General features: G+C 41.7%; 1 protein-coding gene across 1 annotated transcript in view; it reads right to left on the reverse strand.

Moving 5' to 3' along the window:
- Window positions 1-15,695, reverse strand: part of LOC135565184 (uncharacterized) — a 111,052-nt gene extending 95,357 nt beyond the window's left edge. The window contains exon 1 of the mRNA XM_065011245.1: window positions 15,607-15,695. The gene's annotated coding sequence lies outside the window, so the exon portion shown is untranslated. The remainder of the gene's footprint in view (window positions 1-15,606) is intronic.
- Window positions 15,696-15,816: the final 121 nt, after the last annotated feature.

Genomic DNA, 15,816 nt, shown 5'->3' on the forward strand with positions numbered 1-15,816 from the left:
AGAGAGAGAGGAGGTAGTCTTTATGGTTGACGGCTTAACCACCATCACACAACAACTCCTCCTATCATCACAACAATGTCCCTCACTATTAGCCAGGCTGGCCAGAGGAGAGAGGGAATCTACCTCCCTAATGACACCCTATTCCCTATAGAGTGCACTACTTTTCACCAGGGCCTACAGGGCTCAGGTCAAATATAGTGCACGATATAGGGGATATAGTCCCATTTGGGATCCAGCCAGAGAGAGAGACAGAGCGAGGGAGAGCTATCTACACTAATCCTGACAAACGGCTGCTCTATCATCCGTCCGTCCTGCAGAGTAGAGGCAGGGTGAGACGACAGTACAGTTGGCCCTGAACATCTGTCTCATTATGAAGGCAGTGTGTTGTGGCCATGCTGAGACCACAGGGACGCTCTGCGTCCCAATAGGCATCCTGTGCACTACGTTTGACCACAGTGGTAGTAGTAGTACACTACATTGGGAATAGGGTTCAATTTGGAACAGAGAAGGGACAGGGAGAAAGCTAGCTAGCTAGCACCTTAGGCAGATCAGCCCACCACACAGAGAGGACAGGAGAGAACAGGACAAGGGTCAGAGTTCACACAGGGTCAGCACACCTTCTCTAGGCAGATCAGCCCACCACACAGAGAGGACAGGAGAGAACAGGACAAGGGTCAGAGTTCACACAGGGTCAGCACACCTTCTCATCTCCAGTGACTTCTCTAACTACATCATGCTTTTAATGGGTTTCCTCGTGTGAGACTACTGTCTCCACAGGGATGAAGCCAGTCTGAGTTCACTACAAACAGGGGCTGTGAAATAGGGTTCATTTGATGTCACAACACTGTCTAATGTTATTGTAGGCTGTGGCTAGATGAGGTGTGCTGGCAGTGTTATTGTATGTAGGCTGTGGCTAGATGAGGTGTGCTGGCAGTGTTATTGTATGTAGGCTGTGGCTAGATGAGGTGTGCTGGCAGTGTTATTGTATAAATGTAGGCTGTGGCTAGATGAGGTGTGCTAGCAGTGCTGTAGGCTGTGGCTAGATGAGGTGTGCTAGCAGTGCTGTAGGCTGTGGCTAGATGAGGTGTGCTGGCAGTGTTATTGTATGTAGGCTGTGGCTAGATGAGGTGTGCTGGCAGTGTTATTGTATGTAGGCTGTGGCTAGATGAGGTGTGCTGGCAGTGTTATTGTATGTAGGCTGTGGCTAGATGAGGTGTGCTAGCAGTGCTGTAGGCTGTGGCTAGATGAGGTGTGCTAGCAGTGCTGTAGGCTGTGGCTAGATGAGGTGTGCTGGCAGTGTTATTGTATGTAGGCTGTGGCTAGATGAGGTGTGCTGGCAGTGTTATTGTATGTAGGCTGTGGCTAGATGAGGTGTGCTAGCAGTGCTGTAGGCTGTGGCTAGATGAGGTGTGCTGGCAGTTTTATTGTATGTAGGCTGTGGCTAGATGAGGTGTGCTAGCAGTGCTGTAGGCTGTGGCTAGATGAGGTGTGCTAGCAGTGCTGTAGGCTGTGGCTAGATGAGGTGTGCTAGCAGTGCTGTAGGCTGTGGCTAGATGAGGTGTGCTAGCAGTGCTGTAGGCTGTGGCTAGATGAGGTGTGCTGGCAGTGTTATTGTATGTAGGCTGTGGCTAGATGAGGTGTGCTAGCAGTGCTGTAGGCTGTGGCTAGATGAGGTGTGCTAGCAGTGCTGTAGGCTGTGGCTAGATGAGGTGTGCTGGCAGTGTTATTGTATGTAGGCTGTGGCTAGATGAGGTGTGCTAGCAGTGCTGTAGGCTGTGGCTAGATGAGGTGTGCTGGCAGTGTTATTGTATGTAGGCTGTGGCTAGATGAGGTGTGCTAGCAGTGCTGTAGGCTGTGGCTAGATGAGGTGTGCTAGCAGTGCTGGTCTAAAACACGCTATAGAGTCCAGACATTTGTAATGGGAGGACCTCGTCAATAACGGAGTAATTTTGATGGGAAATTCCTGTATGAGTCCAACCCCAACCCTGTATGAGCAAAACCACAACCCTGTATGAGTCCAACCCTAACCCTGTATGAGTCCAACCCCAACCCTGTATGAGCCCAAACATGTATGAGCACAAACCCCAACCCTGTATGAGTCCAAACATGTATGAGCCCAAACCCTAACCCTGTATGAGCCCAACCCTAACCCTGTATGAGCCCAACCCCAACCCTGTATGAGTCCAAACCCAACCCTGTATGAGCCTAACCCTGTATGAGCCCAACCCTGTATGACTCCAACCCCAACCCTGTATGAGCCCAACCCTGTATGAGCCCAACCCTGTATGAGCCCAACCCTAACCCTGTATGAGCCCAACCCTGTATGAGCCCAACCCCAACCCTGTATGAGCCCAACCCTAACCCTGTATGAGTCCAAACATGTATGAGCCCAAACCCTAACCCTGTATGAGCCCAACCCCAACCCTGTATGAGTCCAAACCCAACCCTGTATGAGCCTAACCCTGTATGAGCCCAACCCTGTATGACTCCAACCCCAACCCTGTATGAGCCCAACCCTGTATGAGCCCAACCCTGAATGAGCCCAACCCTGAATGAGCCCAACCCTGTATGAGCCCAACCCTAACCCTGTATGAGTCCAACCCTGTATGAGTCCAACCCCAACCCTGTATGAGCCCAACCCTAACCCTGTATGAGCCCAACCCTAACCCTGTATGAGCCCAACCCTAACCCTGTATGAGCCCAACCCTGTATGAGCCCAACCCTAACCCTGTATGAGCCCAACCCTAACCCTGTATGAGCCCAACCCTAACCCTGTAAGAGCCCAACCCTAACCCTGTATGAGCCCAACCCTGTATGAGCCCAACCCTGTATGAGCCCAACCCTGTATGAGCCCAACCCCAACCCTGTATGAGCCCAACCCTGTATGAGCCCAACCCTGTATGAGCCCAACCCTGTATAAGCCCAACCCCAACCCTGTATGAGCCCAACCCTGTATGAGCCCAACCCTAACCCTGTATGAGCCCAACCCTAACCCTGTATGAGCCCAACCCTGTATGAGCCTAACCCCAACCCTGTATGAGCCCAACCCTGTATGAGCCCAACCCTGTATGAGTCCAACCCCAACCCTGTATAAGCCCAACCCTGTATAAGCCCAACCCCAACCCTGTATGAGCCCAACCCTGTATGAGCCCAACCCTGTATGAGTCCAACCCCAACCCTGTATAAGCCCAACCCTGTATGAGTCCAACCCTAACCCTGTATGAGCCCAACCCTAACCCTGTATGAGCCCAACCCTGTATGAGCACAACCCTGTATGAGCCCAACCCTAACCCTGTATGAGCCCAACCCTAACCCTGTATGAGCCCAACCCTGTATGAGCCCAACCCTAACCCTGTATGAGCCCAACCCTGTATGAGCCCAACCCTGTATGAGCCCAACCCCAACCCGGTATGAGCCCAACCCTAACCCTGTATGAGACCAACCCTGTATGAGTCCAACCCTGTATGAGCCCAACCCTGTATGAGCCCAACCCTGTATGAGCCCAACCCTGTATGAGCCCAACCCTGTATGAGCCCAAACCCAACCCGGTATGAGCCCAAACCCAACCTTGTATGAGTCCAACCCTAACCCTGTATGAGCCCAAACATGTATGAGTCCAACCCCAACCCTGTATGAGCCCAAACCCAACCTTGTATGAGCCCAACCCTAACCTTGTATGAGCCCAACCCTAACCCTGTATGAGCCCAACCCTAACCCTGTATGAGCCCAACCCTGTATGAGCCCAACCCTAACCCTGTATGAGACCAACCCTGTATGAGCCCAAACCCAACCCTGTATGAGCCCAACCCTAACCCTGTATGAGCCCAACCCTGTATGAGCCCAACCCTGTATGAGCCCAACCCTGTATGAGCCCAACCCTGTATGAGCCCAACCCTGTATGAGTCCAACCCCAACCCTGTATAAGCCCAACCCTGTATAAGCCCAACCCCAACCCTGTATGAGCCCAACCCTGTATGAGCCCAACCCTGTATGAGTCCAACCCCAACCCTGTATAAGCCCAACCCTGTATGAGTCCAACCCTAACCCTGTATGAGCCCAACCCTAACCCTGTATGAGCCCAACCCTGTATGAGCCCAACCCTGTATGAGCCCAACCCTAACCCTGTATGAGCCCAACCCTGTATGAGCCCAACCCTAACCCTGTATGAGCCCAACCCTGTATGAGCCCAACCCCAACCCGGTATGAGCCCAACCCTAACCCTGTATGAGACCAACCCTGTATGAGTCCAACCCTGTATGAGCCCAACCCTGTATGAGCCCAACCCTGTATGAGCCCAACCCTGTATGAGCCCAACCCTGTATGAGCCCAACCCCAACCCGGTATGAGCCCAAACCCAACCTTGTATGAGTCCAACCCTAACCCTGTATGAGCCCAAACATGTATGAGTCCAACCCCAACCCTGTATGAGCCCAAACCCAACCTTGTATGAGCCCAACCCTAACCCTGTATGAGTCCAACCTTGTATGAGCCCAACCCTAACCCTGTATGAGACCAACCCTGTATGAGACCAACCCTGTATGAGACCAACCCTGTATGAGCCCAACCCTAACCTTGTATGAGCCCAACCCTAACCCTGTATGAGTCCAACCTTGTATGAGCCCAACCCTAACCCTGTATGAGTCCAACCTTGTATGAGCCCAACCCTAACCCTGTATGAGACCAACCCTGTATGAGACCAACCCTGTATGAGCCCAAACCCAACCTTGTATGAGCCCAACCCTAACCTTGTATGAGCCCAACCCTAACCCTGTATGAGTCCAACCTTGTATGAGCCCAACCCTAACCCTGTATGAATCCAACCTTGTATGAGCCCAACCCTAACCCTGTATGAGCCCAACCCTGTATGAGCCCAACCCTAACCCTGTATGAGCCCAACCCTGTATGAGCCCAACCCTGTATGAGCCCAACCCTGTATGAGTCCAACCTTGTATGAGCCCAACCCTAACCCTGTATGAGACCAACCCTGTATGAGACCAACCCTGTATGAGACCAACCCTGTATGAGACCAACCCTGTATGAGCCCAACCCCAACCTTGTATGAGCCCAACCCTAACCCTGTATGAGACCAACCCTGTATGAGCCCAACCCTAACCCTGTATGAGACCAACCCTGTATGAGCCCAACCCTGTATGAGCCCAACCCTGTATGAGCCCAACCCTGTATGAGTCCAACCCTGTATGAGCCCAACCCTGTATGAGCCCAACCCTGTAGGGTAATAACACCACTACAGCATTAGATGGTAATAACACCACTACAGCATTAGATGGTAATAACACCACTACAGCATTAGATGGTAATAACACCACTACAGCATTAGATGGTAATAACACCACTACAGCATTAGATGGTAATAACACCACTACAGCATTAGATGGTAATAACACCACTACAGCATTAGATGGTAATAACACCACTACATCATTAGATGGTAATAACACCACTACATCATTAGATGGTAATAACACCACTACAGCATTAGATGGTAATAACACCACTACATCATTAGATGGTAATAACACCACTACAGCATTAGATGGTAATAACACCACTACAGCATTAGATGGTAATAACACCACTACAGCATTAGATGGTAATAACACCACTACAGCATTAGATGGTAATAACACCACTACAGCATTAGATGGTAATAACACCACTACATCATTAGATGGTAATAACACCACTACACTACAGCATTAGATGGTAATAACACCACTACAGCATTAGATGGTAATAACACCACTACATCATTAGATAATAACACCACTACAGCATTAGATGGTAATAACACCACTACAGCATTAGATGGTAATAACACCACTACAGCATTAGATGGTAATAACACCACTACAGCATTAGATGGTAATAACACCACTACATCATTAGATGGTAATAACACCACTACAGCATTAGATGGTAATAACACCACTACAGCATTAGATGGTAATAACACCACTACAGCATTAGATGGTAATAACACCACTACAGCATTAGATGGTAATAACACCACTACATCATTAGATGGTAATAACACCACTACAGCATTAGATGGTAATAACACCACTACAGCATTAGATGGTAATAACACCACTACAGCATTAGATGGTAATAACACCACTACATCATTAGATGGTAATAACACCACTACAGCATTAGATGGTAATAACACCACTACAGCATTAGATGGTAATAACACCACTACAGCATTAGATGGTAATAACACACACATCATTAGATGGTAATAACACCACTACAGCATTAGATGGTAATAACACCACTACATCATTAGATGGTAATAACACCACTACAGCATTAGATGGTAATAACACCACTACATCATTAGATAACACCACTACAGCATTAGATGGTAATAACACCACTACATCATTAGATAACACCACTACAGCATTAGATGGTAATAACACCACTACATCATTAGATAACACCACTACAGCATTAGATGGTAATAACACCACTACATCATTAGATAACACCACTACAGCATTAGATGGTAATAACACCACTACAGCATTAGATGGTAATAACACCACTACAGCATTAGATGGTAATAACACCACTACAGCATTAGATGGTAATAACACCACTACATCATTAGATAACACCACTACAGCATTAGATGGTAATAACACCACTACAGCATTAGATGGTAATAACACCACTACATCATTAGATGGTAATAACACCACTACAGCATTAGATGGTAATAACACCACTACAGCATTAGATGGTAATAACACCACTACATCATTAGATAATAACCACTACAGCATTAGATGGTAATAACACCACTACAGCATTAGATGGTAATAACACCACTACAGCATTAGATGGTAATAACACCACTACAGCATTAGATGGTAATAACACCACTACAGCATTAGATAACACCACTACATCATTAGATAACACCACTACAGCATTAGATGGTAATAACACCACTACATCATTAGATAACACCACTACAGCATTAGATGGTAATAACACCACTACATCATTAGATGGTAATAACACCACTACAGCATTAGATGGTAATAACACCACTACAGCATTAGATGGTAATAACACCACTACAGCATTAGATGGTAATAACACCACTACATCATTAGATGGTAATAACACCACTACAGCATTAGATGGTAATAACACCACTACAGCATTAGATGGTAATAACACCACTACATCATTAGATGGTAATAACACCACTACATCATTAGATAACACCACTACAGCATTAGATGGTAATAACACCACTACAGCATTAGATGGTAATAACACCACTACATCATTAGATGGTAATAACACCACTACAGCATTAGATGGTAATAACCCCACTACAGCATTAGATGGTAATAACACCACTACAGCATTAGATGGTAATAACACCACTACAGCATTAGATGGTAATAACACCACTACAGCATTAGATGGTAATAACACCACTACAGCATTAGATGGTAATAACACCACTACATCATTAGATAACACCACTACAGCATTAGATGGTAATAACACCACTACAGCATTAGATGGTAATAACACCACTACAGCATTAGATGGTAATAACACCACTACAGCATTAGATGGTAATAACACCACTACAGCATTAGATGGTAATAACACCACTACATCATTAGATAACACCACTACAGCATTAGATGGTAATAACACCACTACAGCATTAGATGGTAATAACACCACTACAGCATTAGATGGTAATAACACCACTACAGCATTAGATGGTAATAACACCACTACAGCATTAGATGGTAATAACACCACTACAGCATTAGATGGTAATAACACCACTACAGCATTAGATGGTAATAACACCACTACAGCATTAGATGGTAATAACACCACTACAGCATTAGATGGTAATAACACCACTACAGCATTAGATGGTAATAACACCACTACAGCATTAGATGGTAATAACACCACTACAGCATTAGATGGTAATAACACCACTACAGCATTAGATGGTAATAACACCACTACAGCATTAGATGGTAATAACACCACTACAGCATTAGATGGTAATAACACCACTACATCATTAGATGGTAATAACACCACTACAGCATTAGATGGTAATAACACCACTACAGCATTAGATGGTAATAACACCACTACAGCATTAGATGGTAATAACACCACTACAGCATTAGATGGTAATAACACCACTACAGCATTAGATGGTAATAACACCACTACAGCATTAGATGGTAATAACACCACTACAGCATTAGATGGTAATAACACCACTACAGCATTAGATGGTAATAACACCACTACATCATTAGATGGTAATAACACCACTACAGCATTAGATGGTAATAACACCACTACAGCATTAGATGGTAATACAGCACCACTACAGCATTAGATGGTAATAACACCACTACAGCATTAGATGGTAATAACACCACTACAGCATTAGATGGTAATAACACCACTACAGCATTAGATGGTAATAACACCACTACAGCATTAGATGGTAATAACACCACTACAGCATTAGATGGTAATAACACCACTACAGCATTAGATGGTAATAACACCACTACAGCATTAGATGGTAATAACACCACTACAGCATTAGATGGTAATAACACCACTACAGCATTAGATGGTAATAACACCACTACATCATTAGATGGTAATAACACCACTACAGCATTAGATGGTAATAACACCACTACAGCATTAGATGGTAATAACACCACTACAGCATTAGATGGTAATAACACCACTACAGCATTAGATGGTAATAACACCACTACAGCATTAGATGGTAATAACACCACTACAGCATTAGATGGTAATAACACCACTACAGCATTAGATGGTAATAACACCACTACAGCATTAGATGGTAATAACACCACTACAGCATTAGATGGTAATAACACCACTACATCATTAGATGGTAATAACACCACTACAGCATTAGATGGTAATAACACCACTACAGCATTAGATGGTAATAACACCACTACATCATTAGATGGTAATAACACCACTACAGCATTAGATGGTAATAACACCACTACAGCATTAGATGGTAATAACACCACTACATCATTAGATGGTAATAACACCACTACAGCATTAGATGGTAATAACACCACTACAGCATTAGATGGTAATAACACCACTACAGCATTAGATGGTAATAACACCACTACAGCATTAGATGGTAATAACACCACTACATCATTAGATAACACCACTACATCATTAGATAACACCACTACAGCATTAGATGGTAATAACACCACTACAGCATTAGATGGTAATAACACCACTACAGCATTAGATGGTAATAACACCACTACAGCATTAGATGGTAATAACACCACTACAGCATTAGATGGTAATAACACCACTACAGCATTAGATGGTAATAACACCACTACATCATTAGATGGTAATAACACCACTACATCATTAGATGGTAATAACACCACTACAGCATTAGATGGTAATAACACCACTACAGCATTAGATGGTAATAACACCACTACAGCATTAGATGGTAATAACACCACTACATCATTAGATGGTAATAACACCACTACAGCATTAGATGGTAATAACACCACTACAGCATTAGATGGTAATAACACCACTACATCATTAGATAACACCACTACAGCATTAGATGGTAATAACACCACTACAGCATTAGATGGTAATAACACCACTACAGCATTAGATGGTAATAACACCACTACAGCATTAGATGGTAATAACACCACTACATCATTAGATAACACCACTACAGCATTAGATGGTAATAACACCACTACAGCATTAGATGGTAATAACACCACTACAGCATTAGATGGTAATAACACCACTACAGCATTAGATGGTAATAACACCACTACAGCATTAGATGGTAATAACACCACTACATCATTAGATGGTAATAACACCACTACAGCATTAGATGGTAATAACACCACTACATCATTAGATGGTAATAACACCACTACATCATTAGATGGTAATAACACCACTACAGCATTAGATGGTAATAACACCACTACAGCATTAGACGGTAATAACACCACTACAGCATTAGATGGTAATAACACCACTACAGCATTAGATGGTAATAACACCACTACATCATTAGATAACACCACTACAGCATTAGATGGTAATAACACCACTACAGCATTAGATGGTAATAACACCACTACATCATTAGATAACACCACTACAGCATTAGATGGTAATAACACCACTACATCATTAGATAACACCACTACAGCATTAGATGGTAATAACACCACTACAGCATTAGATGGTAATAACACCACTACAGCATTAGATGGTAATAACACCACTACAGCATTAGATGGTAATAACACCACTACAGCATTAGATGGTAATAACACCACTACAGCATTAGATGGTAATAACACCACTACAGCATTAGATGGTAATAACACCACTACAGCATTAGATGGTAATAACACCACTACATCATTAGATAACACCACTACAGCATTAGATGGTAATAACACCACTACAGCATTAGATGGTAATAACACCACTACAGCATTAGATGGTAATAACACCACTACAGCATTAGATGGTAATAACACCACTACATCATTAGATGGTAATAACACCACTACAGCATTAGATGGTAATAACACCACTACAGCATTAGATGGTAATAACACCACTACAGCATTAGATGGTAATAACACCACTACAGCATTAGATGGTAATAACACCACTACAGCATTAGATGGTAATAACACCACTACATCATTAGATGGTAATAACACCACTACAGCATTAGATGGTAATAACACCACTACAGCATTAGATGGTAATAACACCACTACAGCATTAGATGGTAATAACACCACTACAGCATTAGATGGTAATAACACCACTACAGCATTAGATGGTAATAACACCACTACATCATTAGATGGTAATAACACCACTACAGCATTAGATGGTAATAACACCACTACAGCATTAGATGGTAATAACACCACTACAGCATTAGATGGTAATAACACCACTACAGCATTAGATGGTAATAACACCACTACATCATTAGATAACACCACTACAGCATTAGATGGTAATAACACCACTACAGCATTAGATGGTAATAACACCACTACATCATTAGATAACACCACTACATCATTAGATGGTAATAACACCACTACAGCATTAGATGGTAATAACACCACTACATCATTAGATAACACCACTACAGCATTAGATGGTAATAACACCACTACAGCATTAGATGGTAATAACACCACTACATCATTAGATAACACCACTACAGCATTAGATGGTAATAACACCACTACATCATTAGATAACACCACTACAGCATTAGATGGTAATAACACCACTACAGCATTAGATGGTAATAACACCACTACAGCATTAGATGGTAATAACACCACTACAGCATTAGATGGTAATAACACCACTACAGCATTAGATGGTAATAACACCACTACAGCATTAGATGGTAATAACACCACTACAGCATTAGATGGTAATAACACCACTACAGCATTAGATGGTAATAACACCACTACATCATTAGATAACACCACTACAGCATTAGATGGTAATAACACCACTACAGCATTAGATGGTAATAACACCACTACAGCATTAGATGGTAATAACACCACTACAGCATTAGATGGTAATAACACCACTACATCATTAGATGGTAATAACACCACTACAGCATTAGATGGTAATAACACCACTACAGCATTAGATGGTAATAACACCACTACAGCATTAGATGGTAATAACACCACTACAGCATTAGATGGTAATAACACCACTACAGCATTAGATGGTAATAACACCACTACATCATTAGATGGTAATAACACCACTACAGCATTAGATGGTAATAACACCACTACAGCATTAGATGGTAATAACACCACTACAGCATTAGATGGTAATAACACCACTACAGCATTAGATGGTAATAACACCACTACAGCATTAGATGGTAATAACACCACTACATCATTAGATGGTAATAACACCACTACAGCATTAGATGGTAATAACACCACTACAGCATTAGATGGTAATAACACCACTACAGCATTAGATGGTAATAACACCACTACAGCATTAGATGGTAATAACACCACTACAGCATTAGATGGTAATAACACCACTACAGCATTAGATGGTAATAACACCACTACAGCATTAGATGGTAATAACACCACTACAGCATTAGATGGTAATAACACCACTACATCATTAGATAACACCACTACAGCATTAGATGGTAATAACACCACTACAGCATTAGATGGTAATAACACCACTACATCATTAGATAACACCACTACATCATTAGATGGTAATAACACCACTACAGCATTAGATGGTAATAACACCACTACATCATTAGATGGTAATAACACCACTACAGCATTAGATGGTAATAACACCACTACAGCATTAGATGGTAATAACACCACTACAGCATTAGATGGTAATAACACCACTACAGCATTAGATGGTAATAACACCACTACAGCATTAGATGGTAATAACACCACTACAGCATTAGATGGTAATAACACCACTACAGCATTAGATGGTAATAACACCACTACAGCATTAGATGGTAATAACACCACTACAGCATTAGATGGTAATAATACCACTACAGCATTAGATGGTAATAACACCACTACATCATTAGATGGTAATAACACCACTACAGCATTAGATGGTAATAACACCACTACATCATTAGATGGTAATAACACCACTACATCATTAGATGGTAATAACACCACTACAGCATTAGATGGTAATAACACCACTACATCATTAGATGGTAATAACACCACTACAGCATTAGATGGTAATAACACCACTACAGCATTAGATGGTAATAACACCACTACATCATTAGATGGTAATAACACCACTACAGCATTAGATGGTAATAACACCACTACAGCATTAGATGGTAATAACACCACTACATCATTAGATGGTAATAACACCACTACAGCATTAGATGGTAATAACACCACTACATCATTAGATAACACCACTACAGCATTAGATGGTAATAACACCACTACAGCATTAGATGGTAATAACACCACTACAGCATTAGATGGTAATAACACCACTACAGCATTAGATGGTAATAACACCACTACAGCATTAGATGGTAATAACACCACTACAGCATTAGATGGTAATAACATCACTACAGCATTAGATGGTAATAACACCACTACAGCATTAGATGGTAATAACACCACTACAGCATTAGATGGTAATAACACCACTACAGCATTAGATGGTAATAACACCACTACAGCATTAGATGGTAATAACACCACTACATCATTAGATGGTAATAACACCACTACATCATTAGATGGTAATAACACCACTACATCATTAGATGGTAATAACACCACTACAGCATTAGATGGTAATAACACCACTACAGCATTAGATGGTAATAACACCACTACAGCATTAGATGGTAATAACACCACTACAGCATTAGATGGTAATAACACCACTACAGCATTAGATGGTAATAACACCACTACAGCATTAGATGGTAATAACACCACTACAGCATTAGATGGTAATAACACCACTACAGCATTAGATGGTAATAACACCACTACAGCATTAGATGGTAATAACACCACTACAGCATTAGATGGTAATAACACCACTACAGCATTAGATGGTAATAACACCACTACAGCATTAGATGGTAATAACACCACTACAGCATTAGATGGTAATAACACCACTACATCATTAGATGGTAATAACACCACTACATCATTAGATGGTAATAACACCACTACATCATTAGATAACACCACTACAGCATTAGATGGTAATAACACCACTACAGCATTAGATGGTAATAACACCACTACAGCATTAGATGGTAATAACACCACTACAGCATTAGATGGTAATAACACCACTACAGCATTAGATGGTAATAACACCACTACAGCATTAGATGGTAATAACACCACTACAGCATTAGATGGTAATAACACCACTACAGCATTAGATGGTAATAACACCACTACAGCATTAGATGGTAATAACACCACTACAGCATTAGATGGTAATAACACCACTACATCATTAGATGGTATTAACACCACTACAGCATTAGATGGTAATAACACCACTACATCATTAGATGGTAATAACACCACTACAGCATTAGATGGTAATAACACCACTACAGCATTAGATGGTAATAACACCACTACATCATTAGATGGTAATAACACCACTACATCATTAGATAACACCACTACAGCATTAGATGGTAATAACACCACTACAGCATTAGATGGTAATAACACCACTACATCATTAGATAACACCACTACAGCATTAGATGGTAATAACACCACTACATCATTAGATAACACCACTACAGCATTAGATGGTAATAACACCACTACAGCATTAGATGGTAATAACACCACTACATCATTAGATGGTAATAACACCACTACATCATTAGATGGTAATAACACCACTACAGCATTAGATGGTAATAACACCACTACAGCATTAGATGGTAATAACACCACTACAGCATTAGATGGTAATAACACCACTACAGCATTAGATGGTAATAACACCACTACAGCATTAGATGGTAATAACACCACTACAGCATTAGATGGTAATAACACCACTACAGCATTAGATGGTAATAACACCACTACATCATTAGATGGTAATAACACCACTACAGCATTAGATGGTAATAACACCACTACATCATTAGATAACACCACTACAGCATTAGATGGTAATAACACCACTACAGCATTAGATGGTAATAACATGGTAATAACACCACTACAGCATTAGATGGTAATAACACCACTACAGCATTAGATGGTAATAACACCACTACAGCATTAGATGGTAATAACACCACTACATCATTAGATGGTAATAACACCACTACAGCATTAGATGGTAATAACACCACTACAGCATTAGATGGTAATAACACCACTACAGCATTAGATGGTAATAACACCACTACATCATTAGATAACACCACTACAGCATTAGATGGTAATAACACCACTACAGCATTAGATGGTAATAACACCACTACATCATTAGATAACACCACTACAGCATTAGATGGTAATAACACCACTACATCATTAGATGGTAATAACACCACTACAGCATTAGATGGTAATAACACCACTACAGCATTAGATGGTAATAACACCACTACAGCATTAGATGGTAATAACACCACTACATCATTAGATAACACCACTACAGCATTAGATGGTAATAACACCACTACATCATTAGATGGTAATAACACCACTACAGCATTAGATGGTAATAACACCACTACAGCATTAGATGGTAATAACACCACTATACCATTAGATGGTAATAACACCACTACATTTGATTGATTGAATAAGATGTTAACTAAAGCATGGTGGAATCGATGCTAGATGTGCTTACGGCTGTTCCGTTGAGTTGACACTACAGGTTGAGCAACAGACCAAACATGTCCTGTCAGAGGCATTTCTTGATCAATGTGTGTTCCTGTTCAGTGTTTAGACAGAGCTAGCTGCTGCCTGCTGGTATCACTACTTAGGAAACAGGACAGAGAGCATCATGGGAAAGTTAGCAGTTAACTTCTCATCTCATACATGGCACCTTTCTGCCATC

Source organism: Oncorhynchus nerka, linkage group LG27 (assembly GCF_034236695.1).
Source record: "Oncorhynchus nerka isolate Pitt River linkage group LG27, Oner_Uvic_2.0, whole genome shotgun sequence".
NCBI lineage: Eukaryota > Metazoa > Chordata > Actinopteri > Salmoniformes > Salmonidae > Oncorhynchus > Oncorhynchus nerka.